Source organism: Anthonomus grandis, chromosome 1 (genome assembly GCF_022605725.1).
Source record: "Anthonomus grandis grandis chromosome 1, icAntGran1.3, whole genome shotgun sequence".
Taxonomy (NCBI): domain Eukaryota; kingdom Metazoa; phylum Arthropoda; class Insecta; order Coleoptera; family Curculionidae; genus Anthonomus; species Anthonomus grandis.
Genome location: NC_065546.1, coordinates 21,848,422 through 21,862,299, shown reverse-complemented (window position 1 = coordinate 21,862,299; position 13,878 = coordinate 21,848,422).

Below are 13,878 nucleotides of genomic sequence, written 5' to 3'. Positions count from 1 at the left end.
CGGGAGCATGCGAATATGTGGGAAGATATTCCTTTAAATTTAAGGAGACGGAGTTGGTTCCAGCTTAACGGTTGTCCTGCGCATTATGGGAGAATTGTGCGAAACTGGTTGGATACCCATTATCCAGAAAGGTGGATGGGTCGTGGAGGGCCAGTAGCGTAGTGCAGTATTTGTGGTATTGTTCTATGTTGCGATTTATTAGACGGTTAAAATAAATTTATCTTCAAATCTTAAGTGATTTTTACAACCCAATTTGAGGAGAAAACGGAGTCAGATACGAAAAAATATCAAGAGGGCATTTTTGTTTACAATTAAATGCACTATTTAGAAATGATCGTTTAATCAACTTAATCCAGTGGCGTGCTACTTTTTTAGTCACATTAACATAATTAATTAGTCATATCTCCGCCACTGGCCAACGTAGAAACATGACATTATTTACGATTATGACCCTTTATCCTAGAATTGTTTATACCAATTTTGATTTCAATATCTTTGATAGTTCGGATATTAAAAAATAAATACTTTTTTTTTTGGGAAACTTTGACGCCCTGTATCTCAGAAACAAAAAGTTTGACGATCAATATTTATATGAGAAACTTACCTTAAAATTAATTATTCTAAATACTGTTAAAGTCCTGCTACAAAAAAGTGAAACACCCTGTATATATGGTCATATTCAGGGTGTCCCGAAATTACATCGCAATATTTTACCAGCCGCATCTTTGTCTAAAAATAAGACAAAAAGTCCATATACAGTATGCTTCAAAAGTGCATCGTTTTTAAGTTACAGGGTGTTTTATGAATCATGTTAAAGATGGTTTTTTGTTAATATATCCGGAACGCCTAGTTGTAATCTTTTGAAATTTTCAACATTTACTATTGGTTTTATTAAAAACTGATATTGCAACCATTTTTGCCAAAATGTATACAGGGTCGTGTAAAATAAGTGGTCGATAAAGTTTAAATTGTTAAAACTTTTTTTCTAGCAACTCCGTGATAATTTTGGTATTAGAATTGAAAAGAACAAACATTTTACATAAAAAGGTGCTCTTGTCTAATTTCGATAGGAGCTTCCGTTTTCGAAAAAATTAGATGTAAATGTTTTGCAAAGAGAACGCGTAAGTTATTTTGGTAACAGTTAATAAAATTAAAAAGCATCTTAAAAATCCGTTGGGGATAAACATGACCTAAGACTATCACAAATACTTTATTTAAGATCAAAAATTGTATTTCGAGTTCAATTGTTTTTTTTTTATGTAATTGAATAGGTAAAAAAAAGGAACAATTAATTTATTACGTAAAAAAAATATAAAAACACCAAACAAAAAAGCACAAATTACAACAAATGTTCAAAGTAGTTTCCATTTTGCTGAAGACACAATCTTGCCCTACGCGTTATTGCGCGAGTAGCCCTTAAAACAAAAAATGGATTTCTCTTTATTTCATTAACAGCCCAATTAATCCTTTGCATCAGTTGTTCACGGGTATTTATCTCCACGGCATATACCAACTCATTTAAATGTCCCCATAAATAATAATCTAACGAAGTTAGATCTGGAGATCGAGGAGGCCAATTTATAGGACCACCGCGACCAATTCAACGTTCAGGAAAATGGTTATTCATCCACTCACGCACATTGCGACCAAAATGAGCAAGCGCTCCGTCTTGTTGAAAAATCATGATTTGGCGTAAGATAAGAGGAACTTCTTCCAGAAGCTCTACAAGATTATTTTCCAGCATATGAAGATAATTCTCCGAAGTTAGCCGATTGGGTAATTCTATCGGGCCAATAAGTTGGTCCCCGATTAATCCCGCCCACAACTTACTTTCGGTAACAATTTACCGAAAACCTTCTTTGAAAATTACTACGCCTTATTGCTCTTGGATTTTGATCTGCCCAAAAATGCATGTTATGCATGTTAAATGAACCATTTCGTGTGAAAGTGGCTTCGTCCGTCCATAAAATGGAAGGAATTAAGTTTGGATTATTAATTACCCATTGACAAAATTGGATCCTCAACGGAAAATCGTCTGGCTCTAAATCTTGGACCCGCTGGTAATGAAACGGATGTAACCCTTGGGATCATAGCATTCTTCCAATCTAATAAAAATTAAATGACTACATAACAATAAGTATTTTTTTTAAATTACTTACTATAGAGCGAGGGATATGTGTGGCTCTTGACACATTTCTTATACTTGCCCCCGGATTTTCTTCAAAAACATTTTCTAAATTATAATCTTCTTGTGGTCTGCCTTGTCCACGAGCTCTTTGAAAACTTCCGTTATTGCATAAATTTCGGTGAGTGTTTATAAAAACTTGACGATCTGGATCATGTCTTAGGGGAAATCTTGAGCGATACTCACGAACAGCCGCTAAAGAACTGCCATTACCCAAACCATAAACAAAATGCATGTCAGTTAACTCTTGATTTGTAAATCTATCCTTAATTTTTGAAAAATGAATCTTAAAAAAGAACTAATTTACTTTGCCAAAGCAAATTTAAAAAATGTGAAATGTCAACAAAACGTTAAACAAAATTTAACAAATAAACTAATTGTCAACAAACACAGCCAACTATTATTTTACAAGATGTTATTTGTAGTTCCTTTTTGAAATACCAATTCATGATTTATTAATAATTGATTTTTTCGAAAACGGAAGCTCCTATCGAAATTAGACAAGAGCACCTTTTTTATGTAAAAATGTTTGTTCTTTTCAATTCTAATACCAAAATTATCACGGAGTTGCTAGAAAAAAAAGTTTTAACAATTTAAACTTTACCGACCACTTATTTTACACGACCCTGTATACATTTTGGCAAAAATGGTTGCAATATCAGTTTTTAATAAAACCAATAGTAAATGTTGAAAATTTCAAAAGATTACAACTAGGCGTTCCGGATATATTAACAAAAAACCATCTTTAACATGATTCATAAAACACCCTGTAACTTAAAAACGATGCACTTTTGAACCATACTGTATATGGACTTTTTGTCTTATTTTTAGACAAAGATGCGGCTGGTAAAATATTGCGATGTAATTTCGGGACACCCTGTATATATGACACATAGCCAACAAAAATATTTTGAGACCTCAAATTATTAGTTTTTTAAATAGCTTTTTGGTTAAAAATAAAAAATCCGACTTTAATCCTGCACTCTCAAATTCTTTAAAAAATAAGTTAATCGATAATGACTGACTGACTTGATGGATACCAAATTAGATAAGGGTTTTGGCCTAGTGATATTCAGAAAATGAGATTATATAGCTAAATTTGCGACTTTCTTGGCTTTAGGGGCATTCTTCAGATTGCAAAGAACCCAATTAATTAGTACCTTTTTAAATACGTTTAAAAGACGTTGAATGAAAATTTGTTCCCCTTAGAATCTTGTAACACTTTGGAAACTAGAACGCCCAGAAATAATCCAGTCGGTTACAATTTTTAGAAGTAACTTGGTGAAGGATTTTAGAATTAGACTTTCGACTATAATTATGATTACTATCTTATATGTTACCATGTAAAAAAAAAAGATTAACTTAAGAGCTCAGCCATGCATGTATTTAAAAATCTTTAAGCACATGACACATATAAACAGTCACAAGAATCACACTGTAGTCTGTCAATACCATTCATTGATAATGTATTAATTTTATCCGAGGTATTAACCAAATGTGATAGTGGGGAAAGGTTCGGGTTAAGTCATCGTAAATCAAAGGCATTATGTGGTAATATTAATATAATTTATAAATATATTTGCTGTTGCATTGATAATCTAAAACAACTTACTAACCTACATACCTTGGACTCTTTACTTACTAAAGACTAAATAATAATTATGGCCTACTTATTACATCTCACAAAATCCTAGTTGTCTTTAGTTTTATAGGAAATTTGTAATTTCGACTGGATGTTATTAAGGGTATTGTTAATTTTCTTATCTAGATGAGAATTAATTAATGGGAAAAAAAAAAGTTATTGTCTTTTTAACGTCAGGAAAAATTGTTTCAGTTTAGCAGATTTGAGTTTATTGATTAAAGTATTAATTAGGATCCTAGTTATTATTATAAGCAATTTGTTAAGGAATATTTTTTTCATTTTGAAAATTAGGAGGAAACAGAGGAATGTTTAAAATATGATAAATGTACTAGTTATATATTATTGAGGGTGGTTGGAATGATTTGAAATTAAATGGTTTATTTTATTGAATATTTCTTTCGATATATCGAATATTCTAAGTTAATTGTATAGTTAAAACTCAAAATTTAAATTGATTAACTTCCATTTATAGTGTAAAAGAAGTTTTAGGATGTGTTTGGTTTAATTTCTTTAAGAAGAACTGAACTCAATATTTCACAATTTAAAAAACTAATTCAAAATCCAAATCCAAAATCTCTTTGGTGTCAGCTATTATAAAGTTTGATTCCATATGCTTCATGAAAACATTCGCAAAGAGTGGAGATACGCAGTTGCCCATAGCCAAGCTATCTTTTCAATAAAACATATTATTGAAAAGGAAAAACTTGAGAAAAGCAAATCTAAAATCAATACTAATGTGCCAATATAAACTCTGTTATTTAAAAAAAAAGAATATCCTCTTTTATAACAATCCATATCCCCTTTCTCGTCAAATGAAATTCATCCCGTGAGAACAACGCCCAATCGTTTTTAACGTTAGGTCCAGGCCCAGGAATGTAGCAATGATCACTGGGAGCAGAAATCTTCAAAACGTCAATATCAACCCTTCGTATCTTGTTCAGAGCAGTGTCGGATCAATTATCGAGAATTGACAATGAATTATAAATGAAGACATGTTAGGTTCGAAGAAAACCCAGTTGACTATGTGTCACGTGGATTTCCTCCAAAGTGTGGAGCTCCCGGATGAAACTCATCTTGTTCTAGCCAATCCACTACCGGATGAGAAAATGCTTGTTCTTATGCAAGCCGTCACTCAGTATTCTAAAATAGATGCGACTTGTCTCTAGGGGCTTGTCGTAAATCAACTCTTCATAATCTAGGGTATAATAACTTTCAGGTTTTGTTGGCAACTGCAATAACTGATCTTTATGTAAAGGATGGTAGTATACTTAATGTATTACGAGCTGTCCTTGACTCTGCTCAGTCTAGTTTTATAAGTACAAATATTAAAAAAAAATTTATAACCAACCCTATAAACGCTCAACCATTTTTTGTCGTTATTTTATACCTAAATGACAGGTAAGGAAAATCTGTTAAAATCCCAATACCATGGTTAAGTCGTGTTAAAGTTAATGTAAGTTAAAAAAATTAAGTTATTGGTGTTTATTTTCTCCTTCAGAATATTTTTTAAAATATTTACAAATTCAGATTCAGGTACTGCCCTAAAAAGAGTGGTTACATACAACGAAACCAATAGATAACCCTTAGGCAATTGCATGTGTATTAGTTTATTTACATCGTAAAATTTTTATTATCAAATGAGGAGTATAAGGCTATTTAATTAGTCATTAATTTAAGGATAAACTTAAATAAAAAGGAAATTGGAGTGTTGGTTAAACAAGATCCCTAATCAAATCCACCCTCTTTAAGAGTTCGATTATTTGACACTGAAAGAAGCATTTTTAATGTTTTCCGTTAACGCATTGGCGAGGCTTCGTGAGGCGATCTTCGCCAATGCCTGATTCTCTCTAGTGCCGGACATCTGCATAGGATGTGCTCTGCTCTCTCGTTTTCCTCCATGCATAGTTGCATTCGGCGGTTTCTACAAAACCAATCCTATTCATGGTGACGCAGTCTGCAGTGTCCATCATAGATTCCCATTAGGGTTTCTAAGTACTTCCTGTTGAGTTCCCTTATGGTATCTGTTACCTTCCTTGTTACATTCGGTATGAAAGCCTTCGCATGGTTGTATCCTAGTAATACCTCCCAGTAGCACTTTGCTTTGTCGTAGACCAGGTTTGTGATTGTGTGTTTTGTCTTATTGTAAACAATGCCTAATACTGGTTCTGCACCTATTACTTCTCACTTCCTGTAAGGCAATATGTCCCCGAATCTATCTAAGGATAATTTTGTTTTCTTTCCCAAGCAGTATGAGTCCATTTTTGCAGCTCCATATCGCTCTAGATATGCAGGATCCCCTACCTGCATTATTAGCTATCTAGCGTTTTTAGAGTCGCTTGAATATCACTACAAATCAGAGGTCTGAGAGAGAGGTTATCACAGGTCTGCCTTTGAAGGCTGTTAAGTTTTGTCTTGGCCAGCTGTGTTGCTTTGTGCCACCATACCACCGCCTTTATTGAAATGTCGATTTTATCTAACTTGAGTAAATTCCATTTAAGTTTATTTAATATATCAAACAGGTCGTTATGAAAAGATGTCTTTAAAATAATGCTATTACAAATCTACTCAACAAATATATCAAGCTCAAATTGCTAACTTTAATTGAAAGAATTCGACCATTATCTCAAAGAGACCTACGTAACTAGAGAAAAAAAAAACTCCAAGTCTCGGTATCAAAACATCTTTTTCGTCACGAAGGTTTTATGTTTCGCTAATAAAGCATCATCAGACCTACAATAAATAGAAAAAATAAAATAAAAATAATAAAACCCTACACGAAAACAAAATCAAAGTTTAAAATTAGTTAAAATTACCTTATAGTTAGATGACCTGCTAAGTACTGACAAATAAAATTTAAAATCGGAGATTTTCAACATATTATATAATAAAAAACAATAACATCGCACAGAAATTTAATAAAAAATATAAAAAGAATTACAGATACTTTTTCTTTTTTATATTTTTATAGGAAAAAAGTATTTTTTCTCTAGTTACGTAGGTTTTCTTGAGAAAATAGACGAGTTCTTTCAATTTGAAAATGCTAGTCAAGCCAAACTCATCCGACTGTACAGATTCCACCTAATTGCAATAAAGATCCTTTTACTGAGAATTCGGTTTCTCGTTGCCTTAAATTGGGTTTAACGCCGAAGTTCGTTAACATCAGATGCGGTTCACACACTTCATCTTCACAGAAAGCTTTAAACATGGGAAGAAGGATATGGATTAAGGAGAAAATAAAACAACATTACAAAACACTTAACATAGTCAACTCTAAACTCAAGTATTTATATTTCACATTAACGCTAACGTTGTCCTTTACGGAGTTTCAATTCTTGGATTCTAAATTGAGAGATGATGTAGAAGACTTAGTAGAAGACGTAGGCTTAGTAAAAAATTGTTCAACTTAAGAATTTCACAAAGACCTACTAAGAGTTCTGACCACATAAAGCAGAATCCGGGGTTGGGTAACAGTGATAGTAACTTGTTTCATAAACGTTTTTTAAATTTATCTAAGGTTTCTTTTATCTCTATGGAAGAAAATATCCTTAATTTAAATTTAAAATTTAATTTGTTGTAACAAATTATTCAAAACGCTAGAGAGGTCCTGGCAGTGGAGGCTGAGAACATTATTCAGTCTGTTAATATTCCTAACAAAAACATTTTACGATCAAAAATAATTAATTTTATTAACTCTTAAAGACATAACTCTGTTCCTAATAATAACAAGAAACAAAGGGTTTAAACAAAATTGTTTTAATTCTGGTAAAAACAAAATTGGAACGCATGATCTTCTAATTTCCAGAGCAGACAAAGGCTCTTGTTTGGTAGTCATGAATAGACTTGACTATGTGGCTAAGGTGACAAAATTTCTATCGACTGATGACTTCATGGCTATTACTAGGGATCCAACGATTAGTTTTTTCTCAAAACTTAAGAATTCTCTAGATCGGTGCCTTATAACTCTAGAATACTTTAATACCACTAAATCAAACCTATACCCAATAAACCCACGTACTCCTATGCTCTATGGATTATCGAAGATTCATAAGAAGGGAAAGCCGATAAACTCACTCGTAAACTCTCCTTGCTACAAATTATTCTCTTGGCTTAACAATACTTTAAGAGAAGTAACTGGTTTTTGGAACGAATTCTCCATTAAAAGCTCAATTGAATTTGTCAACTATCTAAAGCAAATAGATGTTCCAGACCATGCCATTTTGCTTTCCTTAGATTTAAAGAACTTGTTCTCTAGCATACCCTCGTCAGATTGTTTAACATTGGTTGAGATCCTGCTCAACAACAATAGTACTTTGCCAAAACTGGTGGTAGATAATCTTATCCAGCTTTGATCATTAGTTTTGGAACAAAATTACTTTAAATTTAATGATCAGATTCTTTAGGCAAAAATCTGGTCTCGCCATGGATTTCTTGTCTTTCGCCATTTTTGAGCGAGGTCTTCATGAGTCACTTGGAGAAGAAAATCATGAAAAGTCGTTTTGCGGGCCTTTTGAGAGCTTATAAAAGGTACGTGGACGATGTGTGCGTGTTGTGATATAGTGCCGAGAATGATTTATTAGATTTCTTGTCCTTTATTAACTCCCTTCATAATCATATCTCTTTTATGCTGGAAAGAGGGATAAACGGAAAATTACCCTTTTTAGTTGTTTTTTTATACTGAAATAATAACAGTATTTCTTTTGAAGTATATCGCAAATCTTCTGCAACAGATAATATAATTCAATTTAACTCCAATTCCCCTTATCAACACAAATATGCAGCCTTTAATTAAATGTTTTACCGTTTATTTAAATTACCTCTCACCAAAGACGCTTTTCAAGCTTTTTTCAGCTTGAACAAATTATATAAGAAATTTTATAATAAATATAAGCTATCTTATCACATCGTCCACCCACCGAGCAACATCACGATCAATAATAATTTTAGATGCCTTAGTTATTTCGGCAGCATTTCTCAACAACTTGCAAAGTTTTTTAGCAAAACGACTAACTCGCTAAGAAAGAACCTAGTAAAGACGTTGGATGAAAGTGACCCTCTATCCACATCGAGTGTATATTGTCTTAAATGTGGGGACAGCCCTGCTGTTTATGTGGGACAATCCGGAGGAGAGTATCCACAAGTACATGCCTTTGACTCTCACATTTATAAGCAGAGCTGGAAAAGTGGTTAACGGTCTGGCATTTTACCGAGATTAACTTTAAAGCGTGGGTTCAAATCCAACGCTAATCACGTTTCTCCTTTTTATATTTTTTGTTAAATCTCTGTGATATCTTATTGTTTTTTATTATAAAATATGTTGATATTCTCCGATTTTAAATTTTATTTGTTAGTACTTAGTAGGTCATCTAACTATAAGGTAATTTTAACTAATTTTAAACTTTGATATTGTTTTATTGTAGGGTTTTATTGTAATTACGTGTGTTTTTCTGTTTAGTGTAGGTCTGATGATGCTTCATTAGTGAAACATGCAGCCTTCATGACACATAAAAAGATGTTTTGAGACCGAGACTTTGAGTTTTTTTTTCTCTTGATTACTTTGAGCCGAGCATGAGAAAGTTTAGTTAAGTTCCATCAAAATTGACGTTAGACGAGTTCTCATAATGTAAAACAAATGCAGATAATTCGTGAGAATTCTGCTCTTTCTTATGTTGAAGATATTTATTATGGCTTTTATTGTATTATTGTTATATTTCATTAGATTTTTAGTGACAATAGAGTCCTGCACGTCATTGAAATTTTTTTTTTTAGTTTACAACTTATCTTCTTGGCTTTAGAGAAACTACATTTTCAGAACAGTGAAATCAATGGATTTTTGTATTTCATAAAAAAATCAATTGATTTCACAAATTGTCGCTGTCACACTAAATATTAATTCTGTACCTTAGTTCAAAAGATGTTGCACTGTAGTAGTCTCCCAAAGTTAGTTACAAGCAACATTTTTTGTTTTCTGACATTGGTATTTGACCAAAATTTCTTTAGCTGTAACAATAAAATCTGTCAGGAAAATAATGCCTTAGGTTTATGTTTCTTACTTTTTTTAGGTGAATTATAACTTTAGTGTCAAGTGCATTTTCCAATCTTCTCAAAACTTATTAGAGATATGTTGATATTCTAATATGAAGTTGTAGTGTCGACCAACTTACTAATTTCTGATTGTTTGTTAATTATATATAATCCAAGATTGAATTTACCTAAAAAAATTAAAGAAAAATTACAATTCCTAGATTTACTTTTGACCCGTTATATCAGTAAAATCGGCTTTGGAGCTTATAGAAAAAACTCAGTTACAGACAAGTAACCAGTTTTTTTAAAACTGTCTTTTTTTGTATTTTCTACTTAAAATCAATTGTCTACCTTTAACTCACGTTTCTTGAGGTTATTTAAATTACTCCTTAACAAAAAAGATTTCTTTTAAGAACTAAATATAATCAAACAGTTGTTAATAACGGTTTGGCTTGTGACACTTACAATAAATTTAATTAAAAATTCTTAAATAAATAAAGGCTTTCCTACAAGTTAATTTATGCATCTAAAACAATTAAGAACTTTAAAAGCCTCTAATTTTTTCGATACATCTCACAATAATCAGTCGTGTTTTTTTAAGATTTATAAATAGGGGGTTTTTAAATGCGTTGAAACTTTTAATTTTTAAAACAGATTTAAAATATGATGTGGTATGTCAGTTGAAAAAAAAATAGTCAAGCGTGTCATTACAAACCCCCTGTTATTAAATAAATTACAGCTATTTGTGCTATTTTTATTGGCTTTAATTATTAAAGGCGTTTATGTTTGTGACTTAGTTTTTTCCTTCTTATGAGCTTATTTATTTACCGGTTTTATAAATAATTATATAAAATTAATCTCAATAACGTGCCATTAAAAGAAATTAAGTAAATGTCAAAAATACTGGCTTAGCAATTTTAAATTTGCGTGTAAAAAAGTTAAGTAATAAAATACAAAGAATATTATATTTCCATGACTACTTAATTAAAAACTAAAACTATGAACGAATTCATGGCACCATATTTTAAAATTTTAAAAATTGAGTATAAAGAAAAAGTAGCAAATGCATTTCAATTATTCTCAGAATACTATTTTCTATAAAAATACGTAATAATACACCAATTATTCCAATTTAACTAAAAAAGTTAGTGTCACTTCCTGTTAAACGCATTGCTATACGCATGCTCCATATGCTTTGATAGATGCGTCAGAGAACCCATGTAAGTTGATTTCAATAAACTCTGAAATGACTACACGTCTTGGTATCTTAAAATTGACTATTATAGGTAACTCTTTATAAAACCTTAACCAGTACTTTTTTATTTCACTAGTAATTTCAACGTCCCAACCATTTTTCTGTTTCCACAGATCTTGCATTATCAATTTGGCGATAATTATTGCAGGACCCAAAAGACCTAAAGGATCAAATATTTCAATTGACTAAATGTCCCTTTTTAATACCTTATTTTTAAAATTATTTGGTCTTATATTAAATGTATTGCATACGTAATCATCATTAGCATTCCAAAAAACCCTAATGTCTTATTTGCTTCATTTTCCCCCATATTTAAAATATTTACATCCAAACATTTATTGGTTTTTAATCCTAACAGGCTTTTCTTACAGTTGCACAAAAATTTACGAAGCTCAAAAACGTATTTTTTTAAAAATAAATCGACAAGATTAATTTGAGCAACTAATAATTCCTGTTTTGACTCAAAGCAAGTAAGAACTCCGTCCATAAAAAATATCTTTTAATTATCTTAGATGCAAGAGGAAAATTGATTTTATTTTCTTCTGAGATTTCCATTAAACATTTTACTGCTAGAAATTCTTAAAAATCTTTATTTCATCGTTACTATTTGATCTCCATATTTTTTTTTGATATCCTCTTTCATCAGAATTGACCCATATCTGGCGGTACATTTTAGAAATGTCACCCGTCATAACAAATGTATGAGTTCTAAAATGACACAAAATTGAGAAAACATCCTGCTGTAAAGCCGCGTACTAATTAACGAACTTGTAACTCTAACTGCAACAGTTACTGTATCAAAGGAACTACTGTAACCACGTTCTTTGCTCTCGCGACCCTCCCGATCCGCATTGTTCGCCGTGAGCTCAAGCCGCCATGTCGCAACCAGAAATGATAGCCAGTGCTGCTTTTGTTTTAATAGATGCATTAATTGAAAAAGAAAAACGTCCTCGGCGATGGTGGTCTCATGCACTGTATAAAGAAAGAGGTGGATCTTCATTATTTAAAGCTTTGAAGATGCAACAAATTAGCGGACACTACAAAAATTTTATCCGCATGAGTCCAACGAATTTTGAATATTGTAATAATTTAATTGGTCCGAAGATTCAGAAAATGAATACTACTTGCAGGGAAGCAATATCCGTTCAAGACAGACTAGCAGTGATATTAAGGTAATTGGCGACAGGCGATTCTTTTACAAGCCTGCAGTATTTATTTCGAATATCTAAACAAGTCATTAGCAAGATTATTCCAGTGGTGTGCGAGGCATTCATCGATGGGTTAAAAAAACACGTAATGGTAAGTAAATGAAAAAATTATTTTCTTTATACATTAAATAAATGTAGGCAACTAAATAAAAATATTTACTTTCTTAAAATTATAGCACGTATAATAAATGACACAAAATTAAATCTAAACTAAATCTTGTATATCAGAGTACTGCGAATTTGGACTTTGAGTTAGAGTGGGAGAATACTGATAGGAGTCCTGTTGAACTGATTGTGAGTCTGAAAGCGGAGAGGGAGAAATGTATGTCGGTAAATTTGGACTGCAAAGGGGAAAGGATTGATGGATGTACTCTTGATTGGATTGTAAGCTTATATGCGGAGAGGGAGATACGTTTGTTTGTGAACTTGGGCTGCAAAGTGGAGAAGCGGTTGTCATAGTTGCGAAGGATGCAGTGGCTCTCTGCTGATAGCGATAGCTATTATAGTTTTGAACCTAATGTAATAATGTGATAGGACTATGATAGTAGCTTTGCTGGTAGATGGCCGACTGAGGTAAATTATTATATTGTTGTGAAGAACATATATATATACCCTTGGTTAGCACGAAAAATAACTTGTTGTATGTGTTGCTGTATCAAGTTCACTGCGTCCTGGTTAAAAGTTTTAAGCTTTTCAAACATGAAATCACAAAATGCTCTTAATTCGGAGTTTTCTTGTCGGGGTGGTGCTGTAGGTGCTGATTTTTCGGCAGAAGATTTTAATATGCCAAAAGCTTCTAAGCCTGTGTAATCTCTCGTCTGGTTTTGTTTTCTTGCGCGGTGGTTGCAATATTGTATTTTCATTACTTTGTTGTGTTAGCATCTTCGTTGTCTGTATTTTCCTAATAAATAACATAACATTATTTTTCAGATGCCAACTAGTTCCGAAAAATGGGTGAAGATAGAGAATGATTTTAACAAACTGTGGAATTTCGCTCATGTTATTGGATCATTGGATGGAAAACATATTGTATTACAGTGCCCGTTTAATAGCGGAACAGAATTTTATAACTACAAATCACATTTCAGCATTGTATTACTTGCTTTAGTAGATAGCCAACTATAATTTTTTATATGTAAACATTGGCGCACAAGGACGAATTTCAGATAGTAGCATAATGAACAATTGTAGTCTAAATATGATGATTCAGGAGAAAAAATTGGGAATACCACTTCCTAAAGAATTAGCTAATCGAGTGCGGAAGAAGAGATTTTTCTTGCCGATTAAGCTTTTGCTATGGCTGAAAATATTATGAAACCCTATGCAGGAATACATCCAAAGGGATCTAGACAACGAATTTTTAACTACCGACTGTCGAGAGCCCGTAGGGTAGCTGAAAATGCGTTTGGGATACTTTCATCAGTATTTAGAATCTTTAGAAAGCCCATGTTACTGCAACCTGAAAAGGCACAAACTATTTCAATGACTGCAATTTACTTACATCATTTTTTAAGGCGTGGCTCTTCCAAATCATTTTATACACCACCTGGTGCTATGGATACCGAAA